General features: G+C 36.3%; 1 protein-coding gene across 6 annotated transcripts in view; it reads left to right on the forward strand.

The window, feature by feature from the left end:
- Positions 1-12,964, forward strand: part of EPHA6 (EPH receptor A6) — a 1,019,792-nt gene that overhangs the window by 179,344 nt on the left and 827,484 nt on the right. The window lies entirely within an intron of this gene.

Consider the following 12,964-nt stretch of genomic DNA (forward strand, 5'->3'; position numbering starts at 1 on the left):
ATTGAAAAAGATGTATAATGAAAACCACTCATTTTATTATCCATGTCAGTGGATCTGTTATTTCCCACCTTCTCACCCATTACCCTAATGACTTTTTAGATGAATGTATTTTAATTAAAAAAAAATAGGATGGATTTAAATTATTAGAAGTAAGAGCAAATATAAACTGGTTTGTGTGGTATAAAGAATGCTTTGCAGAAGTCAGCTGAAGAATCATTTGCTGATAGCTATGAGGGATAAAAAATGTTTAAAACAATTGCCTTTTTATATTACATTAATCAACATTCAGCAGACAATTCAGTAATAAGTATGCCCTCTGTGTTCCTGGGCAAATGTTTCAGCAGGTCAGTGTCAAAAGTTTGCTAAATGGAAAAACGTTTCATGCTGTAAAAATAACATGAAAAAAATTTAGAGCATTATTCAGTACATATGAATCTCTTTAAAGGTGTCTTTGTAAGCCATTCACAAAGAGAAGTAGTTTACAGATTGGTAATTAGAAAAATATTCTTCCTTTGCACTCTCCCCTGTCCAGAAAGGTTAATGAGAAACTGCTAATGAGTTACATAGGTGATAGTAACTAATCCTGATGAGTGAATCAGAAAGTTTAAGGATATCTAGATAGCTATAACCCACTGAACTAACTGGACTGTTCCTAACCCAGCATAATTCAAATGGATGCAAAAGCTTACCCGAAGCTGGAAAACACTTTTAAGGTTCTGGGAGGAAATCTAATGGACTCTGTTGGTATTTTCATTCTTCTAGTTGAATGTCATGCCTATGGAATGAAACGAAGATATATGAAGTAAACAACAGGTTACAGAGGTTAGAATTCCATAAAGAAAGGTTCCTGGAAGCTAGATAATGTGTTTTACAAAGACCTGAATGAATCAACTTGTCAGGAAAATTAAGGCATTAAAATGAAATGTAATTTTAAAAGGAGGGAGGGAGTTGTCCAGATAATACCACAAACCTAGTACAGTAGAGAGACTAGAAGGTGTAGAAAATTTGAATCACAGTAATGAGAAAAATAAAAATTGAATGAAGTACAATATTTATAGACTTAGCTTCTGTATATTGAACAGAGCAAGGATAATGTTCAGAGTGATTTGGAAAATAACAAGAAGTCTTTGAAAGGAATTTGTGTAACAGCAGTATGATGGCATTGGGGCATCAAAATTTAAAACCCAAACTGAAGGGAAATCCATGAAGTTGAAGAGTATTTGGAGAATATTTGGAGTAAAGGAGAAAAAGTAGTTTTTGACAATGTTGGTTGACTAAGGACATTATTGTATTTTACAGAGGTTCTCAATTTAATTTTGAAAATGTGAACCAAATTAAGATTTAAAATGGGGTCTGTAAATATCTGGAAATCTCATATATGTAAAAACATGTTTTACTTACCTTTAATGAAACTTTTCTATTTCACAATGTAAATAATTTGTAATTGGGAATATATTAGAGATTTGAGAACCTTGTAATTGCAAAGAATAATAGAAGTTATTAAATTTTAATCACTTACAATTACTGTCAATAGAGCAGAGTGGAATTGTGAAAATAGTGCGATCCTTGGGAGTAAGTAACCAAGTTAGTTACATTAGAATTCTCATCAGTTGAGTAAAATAAGATGGCTGAAAAAAGTAATAATTTAGTTCTCTTAATTTTTATTTAACTTAGGGAGATCTATAATGATCTAACTGGAATCTCCCCCAAAAACTGAACTAGTAGATCACAAGTGGAGATAATAGTAAAGCTATGCCTCATAGCAGCAGGTTCAAGTTAGTGTGAAATCTCAGCAGTGGGAATTTATGGGTCTGTATTCTGTTGTTTCCCAATACTGTGATTCAAATGCTTACTGAATATTGGGCTCTTTCTTCATTATCTACTATCATGTCTCGTCTAAGAAATTTTCAGTTCTGCTGTTTGCTGATTCTCTGACTTGGAAAGTGGATCACTTTTAAAGTGACCCAACTTCCATAAGATTTAGTCATCCTTATATGTAAAATGTGGATAATATTATATACCTTATAGATTTTGGTGAGGACTGAAGGTGGTTTGTGTGTGAAGTCTTAACAGTTAACACAGTGGTTATACTCATTCAATAAGTGCTATTAATAATATTGATCAATACTTTAATATTGGTAATGATATTTCTTTGATTTAGGTGTTCATGTACTGACCTTTTGCCTGACGTTTTTATTGTATGTATTTGTTGGAGGGTGAGATGCTTGATAATGTGACATTAACACGAAGTGCTTATTTGTTATTTCTGTTGCTAAAATTCAGCCTTCATAGTCATATTGGTGAGTCTCCATCAATAATTGTCTTACTTTTATCTTCAAAGGCTCACCTTTGCTCCATTATAATTACTAAATGGATCATGAATGGGCAGGATTAAAAGCAGCAGGGAGACTAGTTGTATGGCAGTTGCAACAGTACTAGTAATAGCTGATTATTATTTGAACAAAGTTGTTGGTAACACAGATGGAGACAAATGATGTGTGTTGTATGTGTTTGCAAAGTAAAGCTAATACCAATTGAATTATTTGTCAAATATGATGGGGAAATAAGTAAAGGATCACTGTTAGAGTATTGCTTTGACCGCCTGGTAGATTGTAGATTGTGGTTGCATTTACTAAGATGGTTAAGACTGGCTGAAGAGTAGAGGTGTGGAGAATAAGAATCAAGACCTTTATTGCAATCATGTTTTGTGATGCCTATTAGACAGCTGAGCAAATATGTCAAAAAGAATGTTGTATATATGAGTTCAGAGTTCATTGAAGAAGTCAGAGCACTGAATACAAATTTGGGAATTATTGATATGAAGATGATATTTTAAATCATCAGACTGATTGAGATCACCTAGTGAAAAATATAGACTTAAAAACAATAGTCCTTTATAATACTTGCTTCAGCATTGCTCTCATGGTCTTTATGATAACTCTATATAATAAACTTTCAGATTTAGTTCCAAGCGCTAACTGGCCCTCCCACCTACACCCTACCTGCACACCATGTTTCTCTTAGTTCACATTTCTGAAATGGAATATCTGATTGATCTGTATTTCCTAATCATTAAGATAAGGGTTTACCTCCCTTCACTAACCTAGGTAACTTTTCTATGGATTACAAACCAATATTTTCAGTATATACTCCATATTAAATATTATGCTATACATTGTACCTGTTTTATCTCATAAATGATTGAAATAACCAATGATGAAGGCAGTTTAAACTTTATTTCATTGATTGTAAGTTAAGAATAAAAATAAATCTCCTGGATCATGTAGTTTGTAAAGTATGAATTTGGGATTTGAAGACAAGCCTATGTAACTTCAAAATCTAAATTTAAGAAGAAAAAATTATAAGAATTTAAGCCTGAATTGCTTGTCACCATGTTTACATGGACAAACTCCATGTACTGTAAGGCAGACAAAAACCATTTTTCCCTGTGACTAGCTCCATCCCTTCTTTTTCTGAAGTACTATAGAAATCAGTAAATTCTATTTTTTAATTAAGACTATTCAACTTACAGATGGACTGTCTAAATATAGCTATGATGTACAATGGAGAAAGTGATTAAAATCACTATTTAATATACTTATTAATAAATGTTGCATAATTAATAAAGATGTAATTCACGTACTATAAAATTCACATATTTGAAGTATACGATTCAGTGACTTCAGTATGTTCACCGTTGTGCAAACATCCTCCCAAAGAGAGCCTTGTACTCATTAACAGCCCCTCTCAGACCCCGCCCACCTCAACATACCCCAGCCCCTACCACTAGGCAAGCATCAATCTACTTTTTACCTCTATAGATTTGCCTATTCTGGACATTGCATCTAAATTGAATAATACTTTATATATAGTGTTTTTTTGACTGGCTTATTTTACTTATTAATAGCATAATGTTGTAAAGATTCACTTATGTTTTAGCATGGATTTCTTTTTTTCATTTAGCATTTATTTATTCCTTTTGATATAAATATATATATATATACTGCATTTTACTTATCCATTCAAATGTTGGCGGATATTTAGGTTATTTTCACTTTTGGTTAGTATAATAATGCTGCTGTGAACATTCATTTGTAAGTTTTTGTATGGCAGTATGCTTTAATTTTTATTATTGTCTGTCATTTTGTTTAAAGCCATATAATATAGCTAGTGGGTGTTAAGCTATTTCACAGTTTGGTTTTTATTTATGTTTCCCTAATAGTTAATGATTTGAGAGCCTTTCATATGCTTATTAGCAATTTGCCTAATTTTGGGGGGAAATTTTCTATTCAAATCCTGTGCCCAGTTTTTAATTTTGTTGTCTTTTTTGTTGTCTAGTTGAAAGAGTTCTTCACACTGGATACAAATTCTTTGTTAGGTATACAATTTACAAATAGTTCCTCCCATTCTGTGGATTGTTACTTTCTTTATGGTATCATTTGCACCACAGAAGTTTTTAATTTTGAAGTCCAAGTAATCTACTTGTTTTCTTTTGTAGCTTCTTCCTTCAGTTTCATATTTAAAAACCACTGACTAGTTCAAAGTCACAAAGATTTACTCCTATGTTTTCTTTTAAGATTTGTATGGCATTAGCCCTTACATTTAATTCTGTGAACCATTTTGCATTAATGTTTGTGTACAGTGGAAGAAAGTGATCCAGCTTTATTCTTTTGCATGTAAGTATCTAGTTGTCTTGAATATTCTGGGTTTTTTTTTTCAGTAATAAATGCAATGTTTATGAAATGGGGAAGAAAACTTGGGGAAATTAGGGAAATTTTCTTTAATATGTAGCATTTGAGAGTTTCCTGAGGTGTGGGTAGAATTTCATGGGTAGAGGAGTACTAGGGAAGAGAATGTTATGCATAGGTGAAAGAGAGAAAGAAGCAAAAAAGTTAAAATAATGATTTCTTTTTGGCTATATCATGGTTCGCTGAAAACCAAAACCTAAACATAAATCCAGAGAAAAAAACTTAAGTGCAGATGTCTTGGTTAGGTGCCTTGGAGTTATTTGCCGCTGGAGGCAAATGAGGTGTTGTGTCTATAAACCAGTTCTCTAGAGTCCTTTGTGTTGATTCACCAGAGTTTGTGACCTCCTCTATCATTTTTGGAGAAGGGAGAGGCTACCCACTCCAGTATTCTGGCCTATCATTTTTGGAATCATCCTCTAAGTGATTTGGCTTGCTTTTAAGTTGATGGGTTTGGGGTATGAGAACTGTTGTAGTGGAGGAAAGTGTAATACAGGATAGGGGGGTACAGGTTTGGGATAATGGCTTCATTGTCAGGGCTAACATAAGCCTTGGTGGCTTCTGGTCTTGAGCATGTTTGGTTTTGTAGTTCAGCAGTTTTCTCACTGGTTTCTGTTGTTGTTGTTCAGTTGCTAAGTCGTGTCAAACTTTTTGCGACCCCATGAACTGTAGCATGCCAGGCTTCCCTGTCCTTCAGTATCTCCCAGAGTTTGCTCAAACTCATGTCCATCGAGTCAGTGATGCCATCCAACCATCTCATCCTCTGTCACTCCCTTCTCCTGCCCTCAATCATTCCCAACATCACAGTCTTTTCCAATGAGTTGAAGCTTCACATCAGATAACCAAAGTATTGGAGTTTCCACTTCAGCATCAATCCTTCCAGTGAATATTCAGGGTTGATTTCCTTTAGAACTAACTTGTTTGATTTCCTTGCTGTCCAGGGAAATCTCAAGAGTCTTCTCCAGCACCACAATTCAAAAGTGTAAATTTTTTGGCAGTCAGCCTTATTTATGGGCTTGATTTCACATCTGCACAGGACTACTAGAAAAATCATAGCTTTGACTATATGGACCTTTGTGGGCAAATGATGTCTCTACTTTTTAATACGCTGTCTAGGTTTGTCATAGCTTTCCTTCCAAGGAGCAAGCAATCTTTTCATTTTGTGGCTGCATTTATGGTCCATCGGTTTCTAATCTGCCTCATTTCTGAGGGCTTCCCTTGTGACTCAGCTGATAAAGAACCTGCCTGCAATGCGGGAGACCTAGGTTCTATTCCTAGTTTGGGAAGAACCCTAGAGAAGGAAAAGGCTACCCACTCCAGTATTCTGGTCTGGAGAATTCCATGGACTATATAGTCTAAGGGGTCGCAAAGAGTCAAACACGACTGAGCGACTTTCACTCACTCACTCACTCACTCATTTCTGAGACCATGTGGTCTGTCAGTCAGTGCCACAGATCCTGATGTGTCAGTGCCTCTTAATTGCCATTCAACTAAGTTTGGCTACCCATTTTTGCGTTTAAAACAATTGCTTCTGCCTTCCTTTTCTATTTAAGTGTCACTGTCTGGCCTCTGCTATTCAAAAATCCCATCATTCTTACTGAAACTAGGTAAACAGTTTCATAAGCAGACTCCTAATTCTATCCTTTATTGATCAATAATCCCTTTTATCCAAATGAAAGGAAATTACTTTCATTGGATTTTATTAAGGAATTACTTTTTATTATCCTTTATTTTATTAAGGATTTTATTAAGAAATTACTTAATTTGTAGCCTATAAGATTAAAAGAGGTGGAGAGGGAGATTTTGAAGAGGGTAGGACATGAATTTTAGCAAACTCCTGGTGACAGTGGAAGACAGAGGAGCTTGGCATGCTATGTCCAATTATAGAGTCAGACACAACTTTCTTCTGACTAAAGAGCAACAACATCAACAAGGCTTTGTCTTGCTAGATATCTACCTGAGGTGAGGCCACTGCATGTCCCCAAGCAAAGGGAAGCTGTTGTCCTCTAGCAAGGGGAAATGCGCCATTTCTATTGACCCACAGATTTTAGGGAAATCTGGGGATTCAAGTTCTCAAATATATTTATCCGTCTCTATTCTAGGTCTTAGATTTTTCCCTATCCATGCTTGACTTTATGTGAGAGATTCAACAAGGCTGTGAATTCATCCTTATCTGAAGTTCGGTACCTTGCACAGTCGGATCCTGAGCTGATTATCATCTCTAACACCTTTGGGCTGTAAGAGACTAGTGTCTCTGTGCATGTTAAGTCACTTTAGCTGTGTCCAGTTCTTTGTGACTCTACGGATTGTAGTCTGCCAGACTCCTCTGTCCACAGAATTTCACAGGCAAGAATATTGGATTGACTTGCCATGCCCTCCTCCAGGGGATCTTCTCCACCTAGGGATTAAACCCGCATCTCTTATGTCTCCTGTATTGGCAGGTGGGTTCTTTACCACTAGCGCCAGCTCAGAAGCCTGTGTATCTGTAAATGATATTATTAAAAATGATATTATTAAGTGATGTTATTTAAAAAATGATATTTGATTTCATTGTGGGAGATTTGTCTTGGCTGAGTTGAGTATGTCATTTTTCTTCCCTCAGTGCAATGATGGCATTTAACAGTAACCGTTGTCCTTATAATTACCTACAGGAATGCAACACTTATAAAATCCTGGTTTAGCACAGGTAAGAATGTTAGTAATTGAGATACTTTAGAATGCCAGGGGATTATCACTACTTACTCACTACCAGCACTGAATTCTTGTTGCCATTTGGCTAGTTAGTAATCCAGTTACAGGGCTACTTGATTCCTAGAATTATTTTGTTTTGTTTTGTTTGCTACCAATTGACTTAGTGGCAGTTCCCTTTTGATTTGATGCTGAGATGCTGAGATAAGACTTTGAATGCAGGTAGTTTAATGGTTGATGCAGGCAGCATGGGTCAGAGGTGAAAACTGATACAGAAAAAAAAGAACAATAGGAATAGCGAGTGCTTTAATAAGCTAGTTAATGCCATGGATAGCTGGAGGTTAATCCCGTTGGGATGTTCAGGGAAATGGTATAAAACCACATCTCATACACTAAATTCCATGATTCATCTGTCAAGGGCTTTTCCCCTAGGGAGGTTTATTCTTTAGCACTTCTGACCTGTGTACACACAGACACTTATGCAATTTTGAGGAATAAAATGACAGCTCTCATGCACAAAGTTGTTAGAGCATCCTGAAAGGTCAAGGAAGTGGGCAGCTTGCTGACAGCATCTGCTGCAGGGAAGATGTGAAATTAATGTCAATTTGGTGCAGTCTCAAAAATGACAGAATGATCTCGGTTTGTTTCCAAGGCAAACCATTCAGTATCACAATAATCTAAGTCTATGCCCCGATCAGTAATGCTAAAGAAACTGAACAGTTCTATGAAGACTTACAAGAACTTCTAGAACTAATACACCCAAAAGATGTCCTTTTCATCATAGGGGACTGGAATGCAAAAGTAGGAAGTCAAGAAGTACCTGGAGTAACAGGCAAATTTGGCCTTAAGTACAAAATGAAGCAGGGCAAAGTCTAACAGAGTTTTGCTAAGAGAACACACTGGTTGTAGCAAACACCCTCTTCCAACAACACAAGAGAAGACTCTACACATGGACATCACCAGATGGTCAATACTGAAATCAAATTGATATTCTTTGCAGGCCAAGAGGGATAAGCTTGGTCAGCAAAAACAAGACTGGGAGCTGACTGTGGCTCAGATCATGAACTCCTTATTGCCAAATTCAGACTTAAATTGAAGAAGTTAGGGAAAACCACTAGACCATTCATGTATAACCTAAATTAAATCCCTTATGATTATACAGTGGAAGTGAGAAATATATTCAATGGATTAGATCTGATACACAGAATGCCTAAAGAACTATGGATGGAACTTCATGACATTGTACAGGAGGCGGTGATCCAGACCATCCTCAAGAAAAAGAAAGGCAAAAAGGCAAAAGGGTTACCTGCAGAGGCCCTACATATAGCTGAGAAAAGAAGAGAAGCTAAAGGCAGAGGAGAAAAGGAGATATATACCCATTTGAATGCAGAATTCCAAAGAAAAGCAAGGAAATATAAGAAAGCCTTTCTCGGAGATCAATGCAAAGAAATAGAGGAAAATAATAGAATGGGAAAGACTAGAGATCACTTCAATAAAATTAGAGATACCAAGGGATCATTTCATGCAAAGATGGACACAAGGAAGGACAGAAATGGTATGGACCTAACAGAAGCAGAAGATACTAAGAAGAGGTAGCAAGAATACACAGAAGAATGCTACAAAAAAGATCTTCATGACCAGATAACCACGATGGTGTGATTACTCACCTAGAATGAGACATCCTGGAATGTGAAGTCAAGTGGGCCTTAAGAAGCATCACTACAAACAAAGATAGTGGAGGTGATAGAATTCCAGTTGAGCTATTTCAAATCCTAAAAGATGATGCTATGAAAGTGCTGCACTCAAGATTCCAGCACATTTGTAAAACTCATCAGTGGCCACAGAACTGGAAAAGGTCAGTTTTCATTCCAATTCTAAGGAAGGGCAATGCCAAGGAATATTCAAACTACCCCACAGTTGCATTCATCTCACACGCTAGTAAAGTGATAATCAAAATTCTCCAAGGGAGGATTCTGTGGTACGTAAACCATGAACTTCCAGATGTTTAAGCTATATTTAGAAAAATCAGAGGAATCAGAGTTCAAATTACCAATATCCATTGGATCATAGAAAGAGCAAGAGAATACCAGAAAAACAACTACTTCTGCTTTATTGACTATGCCAATATCTTTGTGTAAATTACAAAAAGCTGTGGAAAATTCTTCAAGAGATGGGAATACCAGACCACCTGACCTGCCTCTTGAGAAATCTGTATGCAGGTCAAGAAGCAGCAGTTAGAACTGAACATGGAACAACAGAGTGGTTCCAAATTGGGAAAGGTGTAAGTCAAGGCTGTATATTGTCACTCTGCTTATTTTATTTATAGGCAGAGTACATCATGCAAGATGTTGGGCTGAATGAAGCACAAGCTAGAATCAAGATTGCTGGGAGAAATATCAATAACCTGAGATATGCAGATGACACCACCCTTATGGCAGAAAGTGAAGAGGAACTAAAAAGCCTCTTGATGACAGTGAAAGAAGAGAGTGAAAAAGCTGGCTTAAAACTCAACATTCAAAAAACTAAGATCATGTCATCTGGTCCCATCAGATCATGGCAAATAGATGGGAAAACAATGGAAACAATAAGAGACTTTAGTTTCTTGGGCTCCAAAATCACTGCAGCCATGAAATTGAAAGATGCCTGCTCCTTGGAAATAAAGCTATGACCAAACTAGTCAACATATTGAAAAGCAGAGACAATACTTTGCCAACAAAGGTCTGTCTAGTCAAAGCTATGGTTTTTACAGTAATCATGTATGGATGTGAGAGTTGGACTATTAAAAAAAAACAAGCTGAGCGCTGAAGAATTGGTTTTGAACTGTGGTGTTGGAGAAGACTCTTGAGAGTCCCTTGGACTGCAAGGAGATCCAACCAGTCCATTCTAAAGGAAATCAACCCAATCAATTCATTGGAAGGACTGATGCTGAAGCTAAGACTCCAGTACTTTGGCCACCTGATGCAAAAAACTAACTCCTTGGAAAAGATCCAGATGCTAGAAAAGATTGAAGGCAGGAGGTGAAGCTGCTGATAGAGGATGAGATGATTGGATGGCATCACAGATTCAAGGGACTTGAGTTTGAGCAAGCTCTGGAGGTTGGTGATGAACAGGGAAGCCTGGTGTGCTGCAGTCCATGGGGTCTCAAACAGTCAGACTTGACTTAGCAACTGAACTGACTGAATATCAGATCATTGAGCTCGTTGAATGTCATTCAGGCAAGAATTCAAATTTGATTATCTCTCTATTAAGAAAGTTACAGTGCTGCTGCTAAGTCACTTCAGTCGTGTCCGACTCTGTGCGACCCTATAGAAGGCAGCCCACCAGGCTCCCCCGTCCCTGGGATTCTCCAGGCAAGAACACTGGAGTGGGTTGCCATTTCCTTCTCCAAAAGTTACACTGAAGTGGCTTATTGTGTAAACTGGGGAGCAGAGACTGAATTGGGTAGTATAGTGGAAATGGATTATAGCACAATCTTCCTTCTGTTTCCCTCTCTGATCAGGACCTGCTCCCAGTCTTAGGACTAAATCTAGTTTTAAAAGTGTTCACTAGATAGGAGAGCATTCTGAGTGTACTACACTCGTATTTCAGATCAAAAGAGATCCCAGTTCTTAAAACAATTGAGGATTTAGCAAGAATGTAGGCAAGTGTTCCTAAGATTAATTTTCTGTATTCCATTGTGAAGATTCACAGAAAATTTCCTCTTCACCTGGGATTTTAAGTATCTTGTTTTACCTAAAGCACTTTAGCTTTATTCTGACAGAAACAGCTATGTGTAGAGAGAAACAGCAAAGTCCATGCCTGCATTTCTTAGACTGTTAGACTTGTTCAGTCACCTACATGTGCCATTTGAATCCATTTTGTAATTCATCATTTCTAGTAGTAATTTGCCAAAGACAGGAAACAGAAATTATACATATGAAAAACACAAGTGATAAAGGAGAACATATTGGGGAGTGCATTTTGGACTATTTTGAAACCCATTTAGAAACAGAAGAGTAAAAACTAATGAGATGTGTGTACACTTTAATCACTGTTCTAGTAGTATGTGCATTAATATGTCATCTCCATAAAGAACACCAACAGGCAAATTAGGCTAACTCACCCACTCTTACAAACTTTATTCCCTTACAAAACCTTGTCCACTTTGACAGTTTCTGGGATTTATACTCAAAAACTGTCCAACTTTCCAGTGTTGAGGAGGACCTTGTTACTGGGGGAACTTTAGTTTGGCTTTCTTCTTTCTTTTGGAGGTATTCTCTACTAGTGTTACAACTTTCTGCAACAAATCCAGTGCAAAGACCTCTGTATTGTGCAGTAGCTTCCTAGATATGCTTGGGTATTTCTGTATCCACAATGGAGAGAGTTTATTCCCAGAGAACTCATCATGTGCCATGTAGTATTGTTCTTTCTATAGTTTCCCTGGTTGTTGTTGTTGTTTTTTTAATCCCTAGACACTTTATTAGTCTATACAAAGTTAAAAAAAAGAACTGTTCTAATCAGATATTATACAAATCTCCAGCTTGGGTAAAGTAATACCATCATATCTCCAAGATGTCAAAACCCCATTTCCAAATTTGTCGAGATTAGATGCAATCATACTTTTCATGTGACTCTCTCCTATGGTTCTTTCCAAACCTCCGAATTTCTAGGGTGATTTCTTCATGTGTGAGCAGTGAGACCTATTGAATCTTTCCATTCTCTGGGAGAGAGGTCCCTGTAGTGCCTGGAATAACCAATTATGTCTGCCTCTTAATTCTGGCTACTTATTAGTTCAGTGTCACATTATCATTATTAATCTGTGAAAGTCCTCTCTTACTTAATTTTTTAAAATCCTACTTCCTACACATATTCTTCTTCTTTTACCATAAAAAATGATTCTATTGTGTTTGAAGAGAAAACCTTTATTTTATATATGGTTTTAGGCAATGTAAGTTATCTTGTAAATATATTATTTTGGTTTTCATAAACTATAGATCTCATTTGTATTCACAATATTTTTTATAAGCCCTATGTTTTAAAATCAGTATTTGTTGCTGGATATTCATTTACTCTTCCAGTACTAACTGCTGTGAGTGTAGTTTTTTGCAATTTGATTCTACTACAGTTTACTTATCTGTAGCGATTACCTCCAATTTCTAGTTATAATAAATTGTGCTATTATGAATGTACTCATACATTTCCAGTTATAGGCCTGCAGAATATTTCTCTAGGGTTTATATATTTGTGTGTGTGTATAAATGTACACGCCATAATATATATGCATACTTCATTTAAGTGCCTTAAGATTGCCCTTCTTAATAGCTCTAAGAGTCTACTCTCTCATCAATAATTTATAATGCTTCTTACTTACCTCTGTCTTGAAAGTACTTAAAAAGATAGAGTTTTTTCACTTTTGTCAGTCTTAATGAGTCTAAAATTTTATTCCAGTACTATTTCAGTTTCTTTAAGTTTAAATGAGTTTCTGAGTATTTTCAAATACTTGTTTGTGTTATCCTGTATCCTTAGCTATTTTTGCATTCAGGTTGCTGTTT

Source organism: Bos indicus x Bos taurus, chromosome 1 (genome assembly GCF_003369695.1).
Source record: "Bos indicus x Bos taurus breed Angus x Brahman F1 hybrid chromosome 1, Bos_hybrid_MaternalHap_v2.0, whole genome shotgun sequence".
Lineage (NCBI taxonomy): Eukaryota > Metazoa > Chordata > Mammalia > Artiodactyla > Bovidae > Bos > Bos indicus x Bos taurus.